Source organism: Urocitellus parryii, chromosome 9 (assembly GCF_045843805.1).
Source record: "Urocitellus parryii isolate mUroPar1 chromosome 9, mUroPar1.hap1, whole genome shotgun sequence".
NCBI classification, from domain to species: domain Eukaryota; kingdom Metazoa; phylum Chordata; class Mammalia; order Rodentia; family Sciuridae; genus Urocitellus; species Urocitellus parryii.
The window spans coordinates 143,969,213-143,987,452 of record NC_135539.1 but is presented as its reverse complement, the minus strand read 5'-3'; the positions used below and the strand labels follow the sequence as shown (position 1 = coordinate 143,987,452).

The window sequence follows — 18,240 nt, the reverse complement described above, 5'->3', positions numbered from 1 at the left end:
TTTAGTTTTTTTAGGAATCTCCACACTGCTTTCCAGAGTGATTGCACCAGTTTCAGTCCCACCACCAGAGTGTACCCTAACCCTCCACACTTACCACCATTTATTGTTACTTGTATTCTTGATTGTTGCCCTTCTGACCCGAGTAAGATGGAATCTCAGTGTGGTTTTAATTTGATTTCTCTAATTGCTAGAGATGTTGAACATTTTTTCATGTATTTTTGACCATTCATATTTCTTCTTCTGTGAAGTGCTTATTCAGTTCTTTGCTCATTTATTGATGGGGTTATTTTTTTTTAAGTGAACAACTCACTTTAAAAATGCCATATTAAAAAAAAACACTTATTATAAGTACTTGCTAATTAAAGAACTTGATTCTCCTAGAGTAGAACTTATAGTTTTAGAGAAACTAAGCGGACATTAGGAGGGGATTGAAAGAGCTAAAGTGATAGGGTTAGCCGGGCGGGCGAGGGTGGCGAGCACCGCGGTGGGCCTGGGTCTTCCCAAGCTGGAGAAAGGCCTGACGCCTCCCAGCAGCTCATCCACTCATGTGCTTGACCCACGTGAAGCTCCCCAGACACCACAGAGGTTATAGCACACAGCAGGACCCCAAAAAGTGCTGGAAAGGATGTCCCAGCAGCTTGAAGAAGTCAAGTTCCTTTAGGAACTCAGCTTAATGCTGTCAGGTTGCCGAGAAATAAAACAGCGCTACAGTGTCTCAGAAGGATGGCTAACCTAAAGTGAACTGGACTCGCTCTGGCGTTGTCTCCCTGATTGTGCATACCACAAACCACCCAATCTACCAAGAAACCCAGGTTTATCGAGATGTGTGTGCACCATTTCAAACCTGAGCATGTGTTCATGAGCTGTACTCTACAAAAACAGGCAATGAGGTGGTGGCTTCCGAGTTCCATCCTTTGTTGTTGAGGACCTCCGAGGCAGAGAACTGGCCGTGGGCTTTGTCTGGACCGGGAAGCCGTCAGCATAGAAACAGGAGTGACTTTGTGCCTCGTAGGTCTTATCGCATGAGCTGTGGCTTCTGTGGCACCAGGCTTGTAGGCTCAGAGAGAGGAGTCCACGCACGGAAGACACAGGACACTAGAGGAGCACTCAAGATGCCCGCCACACAGACTCCAGGCCCAGGGACGGGTTCTCACCTTGGGCAGGGCGATTGGAGGAGGGGTGGTGAGGGGCCACACCATAAGGGTCACACAGGGAGGAGGGAATGTGCATGGTGTTGGAGAACAATTTATAGACCTGTTTTGCCAATGTGGAGGGTTAGCACAGAACAGATGTTCCAAAGCACAGAACAGAGGTTCCAGTGCCTGATTTGGGGCTGTAGAATATGTGTTGTTTGACATCAAAATCTGGATTCCTGATATTCTCTTAAAGATCCGAAAGCCTGGCAGCAAAGGGCCTGCACGTGTGCTAGGCAAGACTCCCCTGCAGCTGACTCACCTTAGACCTGAGCACGCTCTTGGACGCAGGTTCCACCTGGCCCATTTGCTCCTTTACTTCCTCTGTAAGTATTTGGGTTAGTAGTCAGCTTTGGCTAGGTTCTGCCGTGGGGACAAGGACTCTCCAAATCCTAGAGGCTCATGACTAAGTACAAAGTTTTATTTCTCTCTCATTGCATGTCTTCTACAGTCAGTTGTGGCTACGCGCCCTGAGTCCTCCAGGTTCTGGGATCCCGGCAGAAGGAGCAGCCCCTACCTGGGATATAGGCTCACTGTGGGGCAGGGCGAGTGTGGGCAATGGCAGGAAAGAGAGTGGTCTTAAACCTTTGCTCAAGGCAGCATAGGTCGCTTCCACGAGAATACGTGTGGCCCAAGCTGGTCACCTGCAGACCCTGGGTGCCAATGATGGGAAAATAGAACCCTACCTACTCCAGGAAGGTTCAGGCTAATGGGGAACGCAGGACACAGTCTTTGACCGTATTTGAAGGTGCTCCTTTCTGACCAGAACACCTTCTGGAGAGAGGCAGGAGTGAGAGCTGGAGGGTCCGGAGTGAAAGCTCGAAGCTCACGGCTGACAGCGGTTTCCACGTGCACAGACAAACAAAGAAAAAGCCCCAAGCAAGGCCTGCGTCCAGGAGCAGGGCTGTCACATTGCCCTCCGAGAAGCACGCAGCTGAGCTGACAGAGCTGACAGATGAGGCGGGAAGGGCTAGACCCTTCTGCTCCTGTCTTTATTTACAGCAAAGGACAGAACACTTTATCACCTTGGAAACAACTCACAAAGGCAGAGTGTGCAAAGCTGTAGGAAACCCACTGCACTCTCAGTGACGGGGGCTAAGTGGTGGGGTGGGGCATCCTGCCACTGGGCTGCATCCTGGGTATTGTGTAGGGAGGCAGGTTGCTCCAGCAGGACGAGAGCCACCTGGCCTTTGATGGCCCCGCTGACTCTACAATATGTTCCTCCTTGTCCTTTGTATTCACAGAGTACATCGCCCACCAAGGAGAGCGTGGCCACCGTGTCCGACCCTCCAGCCTACACCCGGGACAGGCCTTCTCTGCCGCCAGCCCTTCTTTACTCTCTGCCGCCAGTGGTCACACAGTGAGAGCTGCTCGGAGTGAGCCGGAACAACCTGGCCTGTTTGGCTCTCATCCCAAGGTCGTTTTGTGTCACTGCTTGCGGATGTGTAGTTCCTAATCCTCTTCTGCCTCTTTATACTGATTTGCATACAAACCACAAGAGAAAGTTCTTTGAGAAGCTGACCGGGCTTCTGCCATGGGCTGGAGATTCTAAATTCACTAAAGGACTGGCCGCGACCATGCTGCGCCAGCCTGAAGCCCGGAGACGATTTCTCAGGTCGCGTCCACACCCCACTGGCACTTCCAAAAGGTTGTTGGCCTTTACGACAGTTGTTGAGCTCCTTAGAGGGCCCAGAGATGAGTGAGCCAGGCGACTGCAGGCCGCTGAAGATGGCCAGCCGGTCTCTCCTGTCCGTGCTGTACTCCCACACCTGAGGCCTTTCCTAATGACTGTTCCTGAATTTTATTGACATTTTACTGTAGAAAATATTTAATTTTGTGCCAGATTAAACTTTACTGAGCTCAAAACTTCATAGTCAATTCCAGTGTCTTTGAATACTAAACTTCAGAGCACTCACCTGTGTCCCTGTGCAATGTGGTTTAACGGCAATGACAACAGGTTGAAGGAAACCTGAGTTTTGCTTACGTGACCATAGACAAAACATTTATTCATTAGTAAGGAGGACAGCAATAGCAGGCATTTGACAGACGTACCATTAGTCCCAGCTCCCTTGTCATGGCAGACATGACTAATCAACCATAGCCCCGATTCTTACTGACTCTGGAATATTCCTCAGAGTTCTCTTCAGTACAGAATTACAATCTGAGAGTTGGCACTGAACTTGGAACCTGTGATGAGCCTAGGTATAGGCATACAGAGAGAAGGTGTGAAAGTGTGTTGCAAGCTGTTCTACATTGTACTAGTTTACTACTCTTGTGTTAGCTGGTGTTGCCGTCACAGGAATCTGCAGAGTGTGTTCAGACTCCAAGGGTGCTGATGGTGACTTACATCCTGCCAAGACCACCTGTGACTGTTACTCTAACAGTATGTGTAAAGAGATTTGGCTCCTGGTATTTTTAAGTAAGCATGTTCTATGAAAGCAGCTTCAAAATCCAGGCCACAGACCACCTTTGACAGCCTGGGAGGCTCTGCAGGGACACATATTGCCTTGGACTTGAAGCCTAGGCTACACCTCCACTGTGTGAATGTCGGCACGTCACTCAACCTTTCTGAGCCTTAGTGTCCATGTCTATGAGGTGGACTGTATAACCAACCTTCTCTTAGGGATTTAAAATTTTTTAGATGTGTAAAATACAGAGCAAAACCCCTGAGAGATAAGCTGTGCTCTATAAAAGTTAGTTTCTGTATCTGAAAAAGTAGTTTATGATGAGCACTCCAAGGCTTTTGATTTACTTTCTTTTTTTATTAAAAGATTTGCAGGGGCTGAGGCTGTAGCTCAGTGGTAGAGCTCTTGCCTAGTATGTATGAGGCACTGGGTTCGATTCTCAGCACCGCATACAAATAAATAAATCAAATAAAGGTCCAGTAATATCTAAAAACAATTAAAAAAAAACGTTTTATAAACCTTAATGGTCAGAAAACACTCTCCGTCAGGTTTGTTTTTTTGTTTAGTGCAGAAGATAAGACTCTGCCCTTTCTCAAGTCTTCCTTCTAACCAAAGCAAGCACTGAGTCTGAGCCCTCCCTCCGTCACGTTTGCCTCCTTTGCCAACTTTTTTTTTTTTTCAGTGCTGGGATTGAACCTAGGGCCTGGCACATGCTAGGCAAGCACTCTACCACTGAGCTACGTTCCCCTCTGTGATTTCTTTTACTTATAACAATTACAAATGTTCAGAAGGTGCTAATGCTGTGTAGATGGTATCTAATGAGGAAAAATGCTGTGACTCAAAAGAACATACTTCTTACTCTGTGCCAGAATCTGAATTGTGATGATGCATGCACTGTGCTGGGTCATGAAGATGACATGTCTGCAAAGCTGGCTGGGAATGTATATGGGACACCTCTCTGAGTGTCAGGGCTCTGAGCAGCTCAGAAAATTTCTGATCTCAATGCAAATACTTCTATTTCGATACCAAAGATTAGAATTTCTTTGGAAGCTATTAACTTGAGCAGCTTCCACCCCATCACTATTCTTCATTTATCTGCTTCCTCTATGCCAAGCTTATCATCATTGACGGTTTCTGATTTATGATGACTTATGATTTTTCAACTTTATGATGCTACAACAGTTGTACACATTCAGTACAAAACACACCTTGAATTTTGAGTTTTGATCTTTCCTCTGGCTAGTGATAAGTGGCAGGATATTCTCTGGACGCTGAGCAGTGGCAGCAAACCGCAGCTCACAGCCAGCCACATGATCTCCCTGTGTCTCAGTTCCAGCCCAACTCAGTCATGATCACTGGCAGTATAGCCAGCCCAGGGTCCCATCCAATGAGCTATTCCAGAGACCTAGAGGAAGCCAGATCCATCAGCACACTTGGTAATGGGTCCGTAGTCTGTGAACATCACGGGGACCATTATCTCAGCACCTGCCCCACAGATCAAACTCCTAGAGACAGAACAATCCCCTCGGGCACAAGATAGCACCTGTACCCCTAGAGACCCTGGAAATAGGCCTGCCAACTATGGTCTGCTGTCACCACATGACCTGGATCACACCCCACTCAATTGTGATCCCATGGGCGAGTCCGTTAGCCCAGAGACTAAAGGGAAAGCTGTACTTGCAGAAAACAATCTTTAAAGACTGAGAGAAGGGCATGCTCCTTCAAATGCACAGAAACCAATGCAAGGCTACATGCATAATGAAAAATCACACAACCATGAGACCACCAAAAGAAACTCAAAACTCCAATCACTGACTACAAAGAAATGGAAATAAACAAATTAACCAAAAAAGAAAGAATTCAAAATAAATATCTTAAAGAAGCTCAATGAAGTGCAAGATGACACAGATAAATAACTAAATAAAATCAGGAAAACAATGAATTAACAAAATTAGAAGTTTAATAAAAAAGCTGATATCATAAATAGGAAAAAACACAGAAACCCTGAAGCTGGAGAATATAATGGCAGAACAGAAAAATTCAATAGAGAGTTTCAATAGTAGACTCATCATGCTGCCAGACGGGAACCGAACCATAAAACAGCTGGAATACAGTAGAGGGGACCCTCCACAACACCTGGAAGACAGTAGAGGGGAATCCTGCACAACACTGGCTTAGGCAAGCATTCCATTTCTTATCTCTCCTCTTTCCAACAAAAGGACAGGCAAGGGGGATGCATTGAGCTAAAAAGGTCTGCAGTTTGCAAACCCTATGTCTGATAAGGGCTAACAGACACACAGGGAACTCCAACAACTCAACGGCAAGAGAAATAAACCAACTGAAAAATAAGCAAAGACCCTAAACAGACTGTTCTCAAAAGAAGACATACAAATGGTCAACAGATAGATATGAAAAAAATGTTTATCATCACTAATAATCAGGGACATGCAGAGAAAAATCACAGTGAGATATCACCTCACACGTTGGCTTGGCTGCTATCAGAAAGACAAAACATATTGGTGGGGTGTGGCTGGGCAGGAGCTCTTGTGTGCAGTTTGGTGAATGTAAATTAATATAACCATTATTGAAAACGGTATGGGGGTTCCTCAGAACACTAGAGGTAGAATTGCCATAGGACCCAACAATCCCTCTTCTGGTTATACGTTTATTCACAATAGCTAAGATAGGGAAGCAATCTGAGTGTCCGTCAGCAGATCAAGAAAACGGAGTGAATAAAGATACACAGTTGAAACCTGTTCCCTGTGACATGGATGAATGTACAGACACTATGCTGAATGAAATAAGCCAGACCAAAGACAAATACTGCATGGTCTCATTTATGTGAGGACTCTAAAGAGTTGAACTCACATAAGTAGAGAGTAGAGGCCGGAGCTGGGCAGTGGGTGTGGACAGGGAGAAGGTTGATTCTGACCAAGGGAACAAGGTGGCCTAAGGCTGTAGTGGTCTACTGCACAGAGAGTGACTGTAACAAACAGAAACACACTGTGTATTTCAAATTGTTAAAAGAGTAGGTTTAAAACATTTTTACCACAATAAAATAAGTATGTGGGGTGACAGATATATTAATTGGTCTGATTTAATCAGTCCACACTGTAAATATATGTCAAAGCATTACATTGTTCTCTATAAATACACATAATTACATTTGTTAATTAAAAGTAAAAATGATCTTTAAAAGTATAGAAAACAAGGGCCCACAACTGATGTGTGATACTGGACTGTGAGGAAATCCTCATTGCAAAGCAGGGGACACCAGGTAGTTGTTTTGACAAATCCTGCTGGGGCTATGACATCCATCCATGTGGGAAAGACTTGAAGGCTGACTCCTGCTTTACATGTCAAAACCCAGTTCTAGGGGGAGGCTTGATGGCAAGGTGACCGATAAAATAGTAACCCTCCACAAAAGGACACTCTTCCCTCAAAGAGCAAGCACTGAACAACTCCAGAGAGGTGGGAGAGGCTGAAGCCCACAGGCGTGCTCCTCTTGAGAAGAACGCAAAACTACTTTTTAAAAACACTGGTGTTTTTTAAAATCAATGCTCCATGTAATTCTGGTATTTTTTTCCCCCAAGAACTTAAAAATACCCATTATAGTACTTGATGTTCTAGAATAGTCCCAGCCAGATTCAGTTGAGTCTGTCTGCTAAGTCCTGGCTGGCAGCTTCAAGAACCTGTGCTTCTTGCTGTGATGGGGAGGGGCACTTGAGGAGGGGGTAAGAGGGGAAAGAATTAAAAATGGTGTCTGTTCCTTAGGTGGCCTGAAGACAAAGTAGTTTTCTTAAAGTACTTGGTAGGACTTGAGGCATGAACAGTGATGTTTCTGGAACACGGTGACGGTGGATGCCCTCTCCCACTTCAGCTAGACATCCAGCATGGCCAGATCACAAGGGTCTGGGGCATTTGGTAAGCCAAGGGGCTGGAGGCTGTGTGGCTTCGGAGGAAGCCTTCTCCTGGCCGGCAGGGTCACAGTGGAATATGAAAGGACAATGTTGGATGGGGTGTGCCTTTGCCCTGCCATGATGGGGACAGTGCTGAGAACAGAACTTTTGGATTATTTTTTTTTTTAATTTTTATGTGGTGCTGAGGATCGAACCCAGTGCCTCATGCATGGTAGGTGAGCACTCTACCTCTGAGCCACAACCCAGCCCCTTTTTGGATTATTGACGGAAATTTAACTTCATTTGTATCCAGAGGCTGGTGGGACCGTGAGACATCTGGAGTACTTGATATCAACATGGTTTTCATGGCCCTTTATTTTAAACTGAAGAAAGGGAATTGGGTCATGATATAGAACACCTTTCCTTGTTTTACATGATGAGGAAATGGAATACTGTAAGTCAGTCTGTTTTCTAGATAACCAAACGGTCTTTTAGATTTGGAATGTTGTAATCTTTCTAATGGAGGAGTGAGGTAAGGGGAAAGAATTAAAAATGGTGTCTGTTCCTTTGGGTTTTTTAATTTAATTTTTTAATTTTTATGGAGGGTCTACCAAAATACACTGTGTGCTGTTTCACTAACTTCATTAGTAAAGGGGAAAAATGATTTTGATCATTCCTGGTGGGTCTCCAGGGACCTGAGGCCAGCCTGGCAGCCCCACCGGATGGTCCTGGACTACCACCTGGAGCCACGCTCTGGCTTTGGCCCTTTTACTCTCTTCCATGGTTGTGAATACATTCTTCAAGGTGGTTCCTTGGCGTCTACATTACCCTCATCACACTTTTAATTGGACATTTTATCTGCTTTAGATTTAGTAATCATGTGACTCTTGTGAAAATCCTAGTTAAAAAAAAAAAGTATAACAAGCAAACAAAAAAATCCAGGGGTTTAGCTTTTTAATTTATTTATTTTTTTTTGGGTGGTGGTGGTGCTGGGGATTGAACCCAAGGCTTTGTACATGTAAGGCAAGCACTCTACCAACTGAGCTATATCCCCAGCCAGGGTTTTAACTTTTGGCAGAGAGTTGGCAGGGTTTGCCTAGGAGTGAAGTACAAATTTTTAAGTTTTTTTTTTTTTTTAATCTACCTGGAAGTGTTTAAACTCAAGTTTTGGGCATAGTGGTACACAACTATAATCCCAGCAACTCAGGAGTCTGAGGCAGGAGGTTTGAAAGTTTGAGATCAGCCTCAGCAACTTAGCAAGACCTTATCTCAAAATAAAAAAATAAAAAAGGATCAGGGATGTAGCCCAGGGTAAAGTGCCCCTGGGTTCAATCCCCAGTATAAACAACATCAATAACAGCAACAAAACTTGACTTTTGGTCTTGGCTGTACCTCAGATAGAAGCTACTGGATGGGGGACTTCAGAGACACAGTTTTTGGTATACACATAATTGGGATGCTATGAAGAGGGGAAGACATGGTTGGATCTATACACATCACTCCCATCAACATTAGCCTATTCATTTTACAGAAATCGTAGTTAATATTCTGAATTAATTAGATTGTATAATCAGTTTCAAAAGCATAATGCGGTGGTGTATAAAATTTAATAATGCATAAAACTTGTTATGGAAATTTAAAGTTTTAGGGCCTAGATGGAATTCAAACATGAATTTTGTATGAAGAAATGAAACAAAATAGTTTTGTTAGAATAATTTGCTTTATTACAAAGGAAAATGTCTACAGCATCATTTAAATACTGTATCATTCATCACATGCAATACTTCCCAGCAAGCTAATTTGAGGAGGACTCCAGGCTCAATAAATACCCAAAGGGTATATCACCGCCACCCCCCTCCGCCTGCCTTCCTTTGGAAGATCAGCAGCAAAACCAGATTTCCTAAAATAAACATTATCATATTCAGAGAAGACTGGAAATCATGAATGATGTGAGCAACTTCCCTAGGCTATGACAGGAAGCCTGCATATGTAATCTTTGTTGCGAATAAACATCTTCAATTTCTAGTATTATATCATCCAATTCCAGGAAAACATTATCATAATATGAAATAGATGAGAAAGTAAATAGCAATCAGAACTCTCTGGCAATGACAAGGACTGGACTTTCCCTCTCCTAGGTTGGGGCAGCTGCCTGCGGGAGGCGAGCTAATGCAAGTGGTACTGCGTTGAGATTTCAGTCCTAGGGACTCAGGCAAGTTACCGATTCTCTGAACTTCAGTCCCTCAGACCACCATGCACTGAAATGATCCTTCTGGCCCAAGGATGGCTAAAAGTGAAGTGAAAGTGTTACATTTACCATCTCCTCCCGCTATATTCCCTCTACTAACACCTGCTGGTCCTTCTTCTAGCCATGACGCTTTTCTTGTGCATTTTCTTCGTGAGGGGACCGTCAGCCACCCGATCAGAAAGCTAGTGGTGGTCCAAGGGTTCTGTTTACTAGCTCTTATCTACTCCTCACCTGCACTGGTGTAAGTTAGGAGTCAAAGGCACCTGCTCTGAGCTCCCCTGACAGCATGTACTTCGTTCATAGTGTGTACTTCATCCATCCTGGTGACTACCAATAGACTACAATGGTCTTGGGGAGAGGTCTTGTAGTTTTTCTCTCTGGAAATGATATCTCTGGAAAGAGAAGAACAAAAGCCCATAACTAGCCCGCTGCTACTTTTGGTTGGTGCTGCTGGTCCCTCTCCCACAAGCACTGCAATCCCATTTGTCAGAATAGGCAGAGTTCCCCCTTCTGTGTGTTCAGCTCTGTCAAAGGGGAATCAGAGCTCCACTGTCCTCCTGGAAGTGTCAAAGGAGACCTTGTGGACAGGCTGAAATCCATCAGGTGTGCCCCAGTACAGGAACCATCTAGCACGTCCTGACGAAGTACCACAAAACAGAGGTGCCTGTTTTGTCTAGTCACAACACACAAGGTGCTACCTATTTTTAATATCATCCCTGCAACTAGAGCTACTTCTCCATAGGACTCCACAGATGAAGGCTTATGGGACTCTGAGCTGATAGTTTAGCCTCAGGACAGACATGAAGCTCGAATCCTAGTCACCTATTTTTTTAAGAGACCAAAATGGACTTGGAGGCATGGTCAAGTTGGCAGCACCAGGATCACCTGGAGCAGTTTTTCTCCCAGTACATTCCTCTGGTCTTCAAGAGCACACACTTTCCATTTCTTTCCCTGCCAGATATGTCCAGACATGGCTGGACACTAGTGGTACTCACAGTTCAGGCTCAATCTGGACACACTGATTTGATTACAATGATAGGGGATGGGTACCATGGTTAGTTTGTAGTTTTGGTGAAGTAATAACAGTAGGTATAATTTCTTTTGTATTATAAACTCTATGCTTGTGATTTTACTGATCTCTCTTCATAATGGGCAATTTTTATTTTATATTTTTCTAGGTAGGTTGTTAGTTTCATATAATTCATAATTGTTAGAGTTTCTTGATGCTTCAAGTTTTTTGTTACAATGCATTTTTATTCCTTTTTGCCTTTAATTGTTTCTTTTCTGACAATATTACTGAACTAGCTTTTAAAAAAATTTTAATATATATATATATATTCGTAGGTGGACACAATACCTTTATTTATTTATATGTGGTGATGAGGATCAAACCCAGGGCCTCACACATGCTAGACAAGCGCTCTACCGCAGACCACAACCCCAGCCCCTGAAATAGCTTTCTTATTAAGGAAATCATTGATGTTTTCTTCTAGAAGTTTTACTTTTATTTTTCATTTTTAAACCACTGGGAACTAATCCTGGTCTAGATTTTAGGTACAAAACCAATTTTAAAATTGGATAAATTGCTTTAATATGAATTGAATATAATTTACTATTTATTCGTATTTAATTTTAATAAAATATTTACTATGTGATATTAACATTTACACACATTACTTTGAAATATATATTGTTATCCCTGCATACATACATATGTTTTGAACTCTCATTTGCTGTTTCCTAGTTCTGTGGTCACCTCCATTCTACCTCCCAGATCTCAGGATGGAGGTTAGGGGCTCGGGGAGGTGGTTTCACACACTTGCTGTTGCAAGGCTGTGTCTCTGTCCTCCTGCTTGTTCTCCTCTCAACTTCCTGTGAAGCTGCAGCCCCAGGCAGCACTTATGCAGAGGCTTTACTCATCCTCTGTTTACAAAGGCTCTTGGGAGTATGCAGTGACACCAGTCACTGTCACAGTGCACCAGGCTATGTTTATAAATACGCCTGTCCACCAAGAGATAACTGGTTGAGTAAACCATGCTGGACACAGGGAATCACACAGAGCCACAGAAAAAGAATGATAAAGATCTCCATGTCTGGATGAGGAGGAATCTCTTGCAGGTACCGTTAAGTGAAAACACAAGATACAAAGCAGTGTGTAAGGTGCACTAGCTTTTTAAGAAAGGGAGCAAAAGGAGAGTCTATATGTAGATGTACATGTATTTTTCTTATTTTGCAAGAAAAAAAAAGTTGCAAGGAGAGGTGTTGGAAGGATACATAACAAGCTAATAAAAAGAATTTCCCAAAGAGGAGAGGAAGTGGGGAACATGAAACATCTCTGTACCATAAAATGTTGCAGTTCTGATTTTTATGTAAGACATATCTATTAAGGGGCTGGGATGTAGCTCAGTGGTAGAGTGATTGCCTAGCATATAGAAGGCCCTAGGTTCAACCCCCAGCATCACTACAAAAAAAATGAATCTATTAAAATAAATGAAATTATAGAGAGAACCTACCAATTACAAAAGATGTGTGTGGTGCAGTGTGTGTGTGAAAGTGAAAGAGAAAGAGATGGGGCAGTGACTGGCATCTTTGCGTTCCTTAGTAGCACACCACCTGCTCTGAGCTGCAGAGTAGCAGCCCCAAAGCAACAGACCCGTGCATGGTTTGCATTGGTGTGTTCTGCCTAGCTTATGGAAATTATTATTTCAGACTTCTTCTTTTTAGTTTTCTCTTTATCTATTTTACCCATCATTGCTGTGTATTTGAAGCAGAGGACTATATGGATGTGTGAACCTGTCCTAATGGAAATCACCATTTTAACCTAAATATTGAAAAGCCTTTAAATATCTCTTTTCCTGCATTAAAAAAGCACAAAAAAACCCCACCAGTACACTAAGAATTATTAAACATTTCCCAGTTGATAGAAAATGTTAGAAGGATATTTCTAAATCTTCTCAGAATAAAATACAATATTTCATAGAATTAAAGATATCACTGGTTATAAGATCTTCAATTATTTTATTTACTATTAAAAACACTGCCAAATAGACTATGACAATTACCTTCTTGTACAACACATGTTGATTTCAGATATCAAAATATGAGAAAAGTGCATCTTAGAGTAGATAAAATATAGGATTATAGATGCTGCTTGAAAGATTATAAGGTTGAATTAAATGTATATTGATTTTAGAATATTACAAAAATCCAAAGAAAATGTTGTGCCTAGAGCAATGCCAGGTACAGGTGACTGATGCTTGTGGATAAATGGAGACTTTTACATGGCATTGGATGGTCACTATAATACAGATGGAAGAATGCAAGAAGGTCTGTTTTAAAAGAGATACTAAGCATAGACTATGTCCAGGCCCTGTACTATAATATTAAAGATAGAGATTTTTTAAAATAATGAGGTTAGAGCCCAGTCCTTGCATGGTTTATACCCTAGTAAGAGAGAGAAATGTACCATCATCTGACAATCAGAGAAAGAGAGAAGACTAACGCTGCAGATTTAGGAGTCACCTTCAGAGAGAGAAGCTAACAACAAATAAGCTTGTCAGCCCCATGAACAGAGGGGCAAGAACAGGTCCCTGGAGAGTACTATGTTAGATGGGAAGAAGAGGATCCAGTGAGGAAAATCAAGAAGTGGTTAGAGAGATAAGAGGAGAGTCTGGAGAGCAATCTGTCATTGAGGACAGAGGCAGAGATGGCTTTAAGAAGGAAGGAACCATCGGCATTGTCAAATTGCTGAGATGGGCCAAGATGAAGAGTGAAGATGTCATCAGATCTGGCAGCTGGGAGGTCATCAGTGACTTCCAGTAAAGTAATTTCAGGAAAATGATTGGAGCAGTTGTCAGACTGTCGTGGGTTGATGAATAAATGCAGGGAGAGTTTATCTGGAAAAAGCTTATGAGGAAGGATAGGAAGCAGCAGGAAAGGAGAGGAAGAGCAGAAATGGAATCAATAAATGCAGAGAAAAAAAGGGGCACCTCAACACCTGGAGACAAAGTGAAGGACTGAACATGCAGGTGCAGGAGGAGGGCAGGGTGGGAGGCAGCTGGGCAAGCACCAAGACAGGGAGCAGGGAGGAAAGGCAGTCTGGCTCAATCCCTAGCTCTGTCCCTTCAGATGTTAGAGAAGAACCCTCAGAAAGAAGATTCCAAAAACACTCCTATAGTAAATATGGTGCATTTCTAAGAGTTCTTCTTCTTATGATTTTAATGTAGGCTGATGACATAAGTCCAAAGCATGATTCTAGGAAAGACTCTTAGGAGGAAACAAAATTTCTAGTGCATGGCTTTATGACAGTTTGGCTTTTAAGAGTGTCTAGAGGTGAAATAGCAAATGGATTTCATGCTGCATGCCAATGCTGATGAGGTGCCAATGGCTGCCTGAAGCTCTGGTTGGAAAGAGTGATGTTTGAGCAAGATTCTAGGCTCAACCCAAGGAAGGGTTATGGATTAAAGTTGGCCAGGGGCTTTGAAGGTATAGCAGCAAGAGCAGTGTCATGCATTTGCTGACCCTGAACTAGAGGAGAAAATGGCTATGTACCTATTCAGACAGTTCTCCATAAATGTTATTGAGCTTTCTGAGGAGTACTGAATTATAAAGATTCCCATGTACATTCTCTGAGAAGTAGAAATATTTTACATTGCCCATTAAGGATACAACACAAATTGCAGCACTTAGGTACAGTAAGTAGGTTTGACATCCTTTTATGAACGTTAAGACATGCGACCAGTACACATTCATTAATAGACAGCTTGTCTACCTGCTTAAGAACTATGGAAAGCTGGGTGCAGTAGCGCATGCCTGTAATCCCTGTAGCTCAGAAAGCTGAGACAAGAGGATTGTGAGTTCAAAGCCAGCCTCAGCAACATCGAGGCACTAAATAACTCAGTGAGACCTGATCTCTAAAGAAAATACAAAAAAAAAAAAAAATAGGGCTGGGGATGTGGCTCAGTGATTGAGTGCAGGAGTTCCATCCCTGGTACCAAAACAAACAAATAAAATGGAAATATCTGAGATATGTCCAAATCTTCCTTGGAAAAATTTCTGGGTTCACTTTACATTCACAAAAAGGAGATTGAGGTCCCAATACTTCATATCTAAAAAAATGGTCATGACCATTTTATTTTGAAAACTTGTAAAATTTACTTTCTTTAATGATGTATAGCATAAGCATCTTCAAGCAATGAAATTTCTTGGGTGAATCTTCCCATACAGTAATTTATTTTCCCTTCCCTCTCTCTCTGTCTCACATTCAAATACACACACACACCCACACAAACACACACTTTTAAAAACAGTGATACCAAAACATGGTAAAGCAAAGCCTTTCTGGCTGCAGAGAAGGCAGAAGGCTTTTCATGTAAGCCAACCCTGAATGCTTCATGGAACATGGCTTGAAAGCCTTTGCTGCAAAATTCAGTGGCTTCCCTAGGCCACTAAACAAATTGCTAAAGTAGAATGTTAATTTTTCTGAACAGGTGAACTGTTGAGGATGTAAATAAAAAAAATGGTAGTTTTTGTCCCCTGAGGCAATGACAATCATTGAAATACATTTCCTGGAGTCTCTAACAAAAGCATGTGGCAGCACTGAGTGAAGTTCAGTACAAGGAGGCTACCAGTTCCAATCCCAAGCTTCTCCTGAACCTGTGAAGACCCCATCTGCTTGCTGTTCCTAACATGGTATGAAGATGGCATCTTGAAGATAGCACTGCATACAAAAATGATGCCCAAATTTTGATCTTTGTATCTGCATTCTACACAGCAGGAAAGGGGGAAAAAAAAGGAAACAAATTTGCTTCTTTTAGGAGATCTCCTGGAAAACCCACCCAATAATATAATAGCCAAAAATTAACACAAGGCCATATCTAGCTGCAAGGGAGCCTTGCATGATGCCCATTGGTAGGACAGAGTGAATCATTCACAATGATACAGGAATGTCTAGGCAGAATTGAGCACCCCTCTTCATTTTGCATGTGTTATGTGTATTCACTTTATGTGTATCACAGTCAAGATGCAGAACTGCACTACCTGCCAAAACCTCTCTCGTGCCTATTCCTTACATTTACACCTTTCCCTGTCACTACCCACTGGCAACCACTGGTCTGTTTTCCTTCATTATAGTTTTGCTATTTCGTTGACATCATATATAGAATCAGATTATGTAACCTTTTGAGACTGGTTTCTTTCACTCAATATAATGGCTTTGAGATTCATTTAGCTTGTTGAATATACAAACAGGTTATTCCTGTTTGTTGTTGAACAGTATCCCATGATACAAATGTACCAGTTTTATTCATTCATCTTTGAAGGACATTTGGATTATTTCTGATTTTTGGCAATTATAAGAGTTGTTATTTGTGTGCATGTTTTTGTGTGAATGTTAAGTTCTCATTCACGCATACATTTTTATTTTGAGCTTACACACAGGACGTTAGTGTATTTTCTCCCCGCTGTGAACTAAATACACCTCCAGATTTTGCCTGATCCATAGCAAACAGCGTAGTACATCGGTTAAGAGTACTGTTCCTTGCCTATATTTAAATTTCCACTCTGTTATTTAATAGTGATATAACACTAACATAAAAATGGTAATTTTTAATCATATCACCTGGGGCAATGATTATCACTGAAATACATTTCCTGGAGTCTTTTTAAAATGCATGTTGCAGCGCCAAGAGTTCAGTTCAGTACAAGGAGGCTACCAGTTCCAATCCCAAGTTTCTCCTCAGCCTGTGAAGACTGTTACTTGACATCTCTATCCCTCAATTCCCCCCTCCTGGAAAACTGGGACCAGCAGAGTTCCTGTCTTCCAGAGAGTCTTGACAACCCTATGCTTGCTGAGGTCAAGGCAGTGTTTCAACATTTTCCTATCCCTACTACCTAGTAAAGTTCATGGCAGAATATAAGACGCTCCTAAGTTTTTGTAGATTACAAGACTTCAGCAGTCTTAAAAATCCTTATATAACTGTTTAAGTACTATTATGTCTTCGTTTGTGAGCACCTAAGCAGCCCAGGAGGTTCTCTAGGCAGTTTGAAACATTTTTTCATTAAGATAAACATGAAACATCGACATAACTATTTTAAACATTTTTCTGACAGAAAATTTTCCTTAAAATTCACTCCATGAAGATTTCCTTTTATGGAAATGAAGTAGTAAAGACTGAAGAGCACACTCACTAGCTTCAGTGCCTTTCTGATGTCACACTAATTTACTTTCTGAATCAAAGTGTGCAGCTAAGATCAAACAGAAGCTATGGATTTCAATAGGGCATGCGAGTTCTCGGAGGGGAGTTCAGGTTCCGGGCCTGAGGAAGGGCTCTGTACTTGTGTGGACACGGCCGCTGACCCTGAGCAGGCCCCTGGTCTGGTCTCAGGACTCCTCTGGCCTGGTTCCTGGCAGCCGCGGTGCCACCGCTGGGCTTCCGCGCTCCTGCGCGTCCCCTCGGGCTGAACCACCAGGACCGGTTTCAACCCACAGAGTGGCCGTCAGGGACAGAGCCGCTCAACCCGGTGCGCGGCTGGCGGTGGCCTGCCTGGCCGTTAGGACGACCGCCCCCCCCCCCCAGGCCCTGCGAGTGGCGATGGAGACCCTAGTCACCTCTGCAGGACACTTCACCCCTGCAGGACACTTCAGCGCGGGCCTTTTCTTTCCACCAACTACTTTCCTCATTATCTTGAGAGAGAACTTGAAAAACCCCGGGAGTTTATACAGGAGAAGTCACTAGACAATCGGCCCGAGCCCAGGGCTACCGGCCTCGCAGTCCCGACTCCTCACGAAGCCAGGGCTACGCCGGAGACCGCCCACTGGGCTGCCCACTAGGCGAGGCGCGGCGAGGCCAAGTCCACGGCTCTGGTCAGGCCGTCCCGTCGCGCCAAGAGGCAGGCGACCCGCCCGGGAGCCCGCGGGGAAGTGCGGCGAGGCCCCGGGGCCCGAGTGGACGCGGGAGGCGACGCGGCCGGCAGGTGCCTCTGCCCGGCGGGCGCTTCCGCCTACCTGCCCGCGGGGCCGGAAGTCACCTAGCGGGCCCGCGGCCCCGGCTTTGTTAGCGCGTCAACTGCGCGGAAAGCGGCCGCTGGGCTTCCTGCCCGCCTCTCACAGCGCCACCGGGGAAGGCGGAGCGAGGCGGGAGAACCGTCAGAAGACACCGGCGCTCTACACTACACTTTTCGCTGGGGCCGCGCTTCAGGAGGGCGGCCAGGGAAGAAGCGCATGCGCGAGCTGCTTCTCAGGCGCGTGGAGGAAGCCACGCATGCGTAGAGCGGTCGCCCAAAGATGGAGCGCCAGGGTGACTGGCAGGTTGAGTGCGCTTGAGGGGTGGTGGAGGCCGTGGCAGCCTGGACGCGCGTGCGCAGAGCGCGTGAGAGGGTGGAGCTCCGTCAGGGGGCCGGCGGCGAGTAGTGCCGGCCTCGCGCGCCCCCTGGCGCGAGCCCGGGGAGCCGCGAGCGCGGGCGGGGCGAGGCGGCGCGGACGGGGGAGGGGCGCG

General features: G+C 44.2%; 1 long non-coding RNA gene across 1 annotated transcript; it reads right to left on the bottom strand.

The window, feature by feature from the left end:
• Positions 1 to 9,387: 9,387 nt before the first annotated feature.
• On the bottom strand, positions 9,388 to 17,931 carry LOC113175836 (uncharacterized). Its single transcript, XR_003300009.2, has 3 exons — positions 17,751 to 17,931; positions 9,977 to 10,137; positions 9,388 to 9,784 (listed from the first exon to the last, which is right to left on the bottom strand). It is a non-coding gene; the product is annotated as an uncharacterized LOC113175836 (long non-coding RNA).
• Between the last annotated feature and the right edge of the window lie 309 nt (positions 17,932 to 18,240).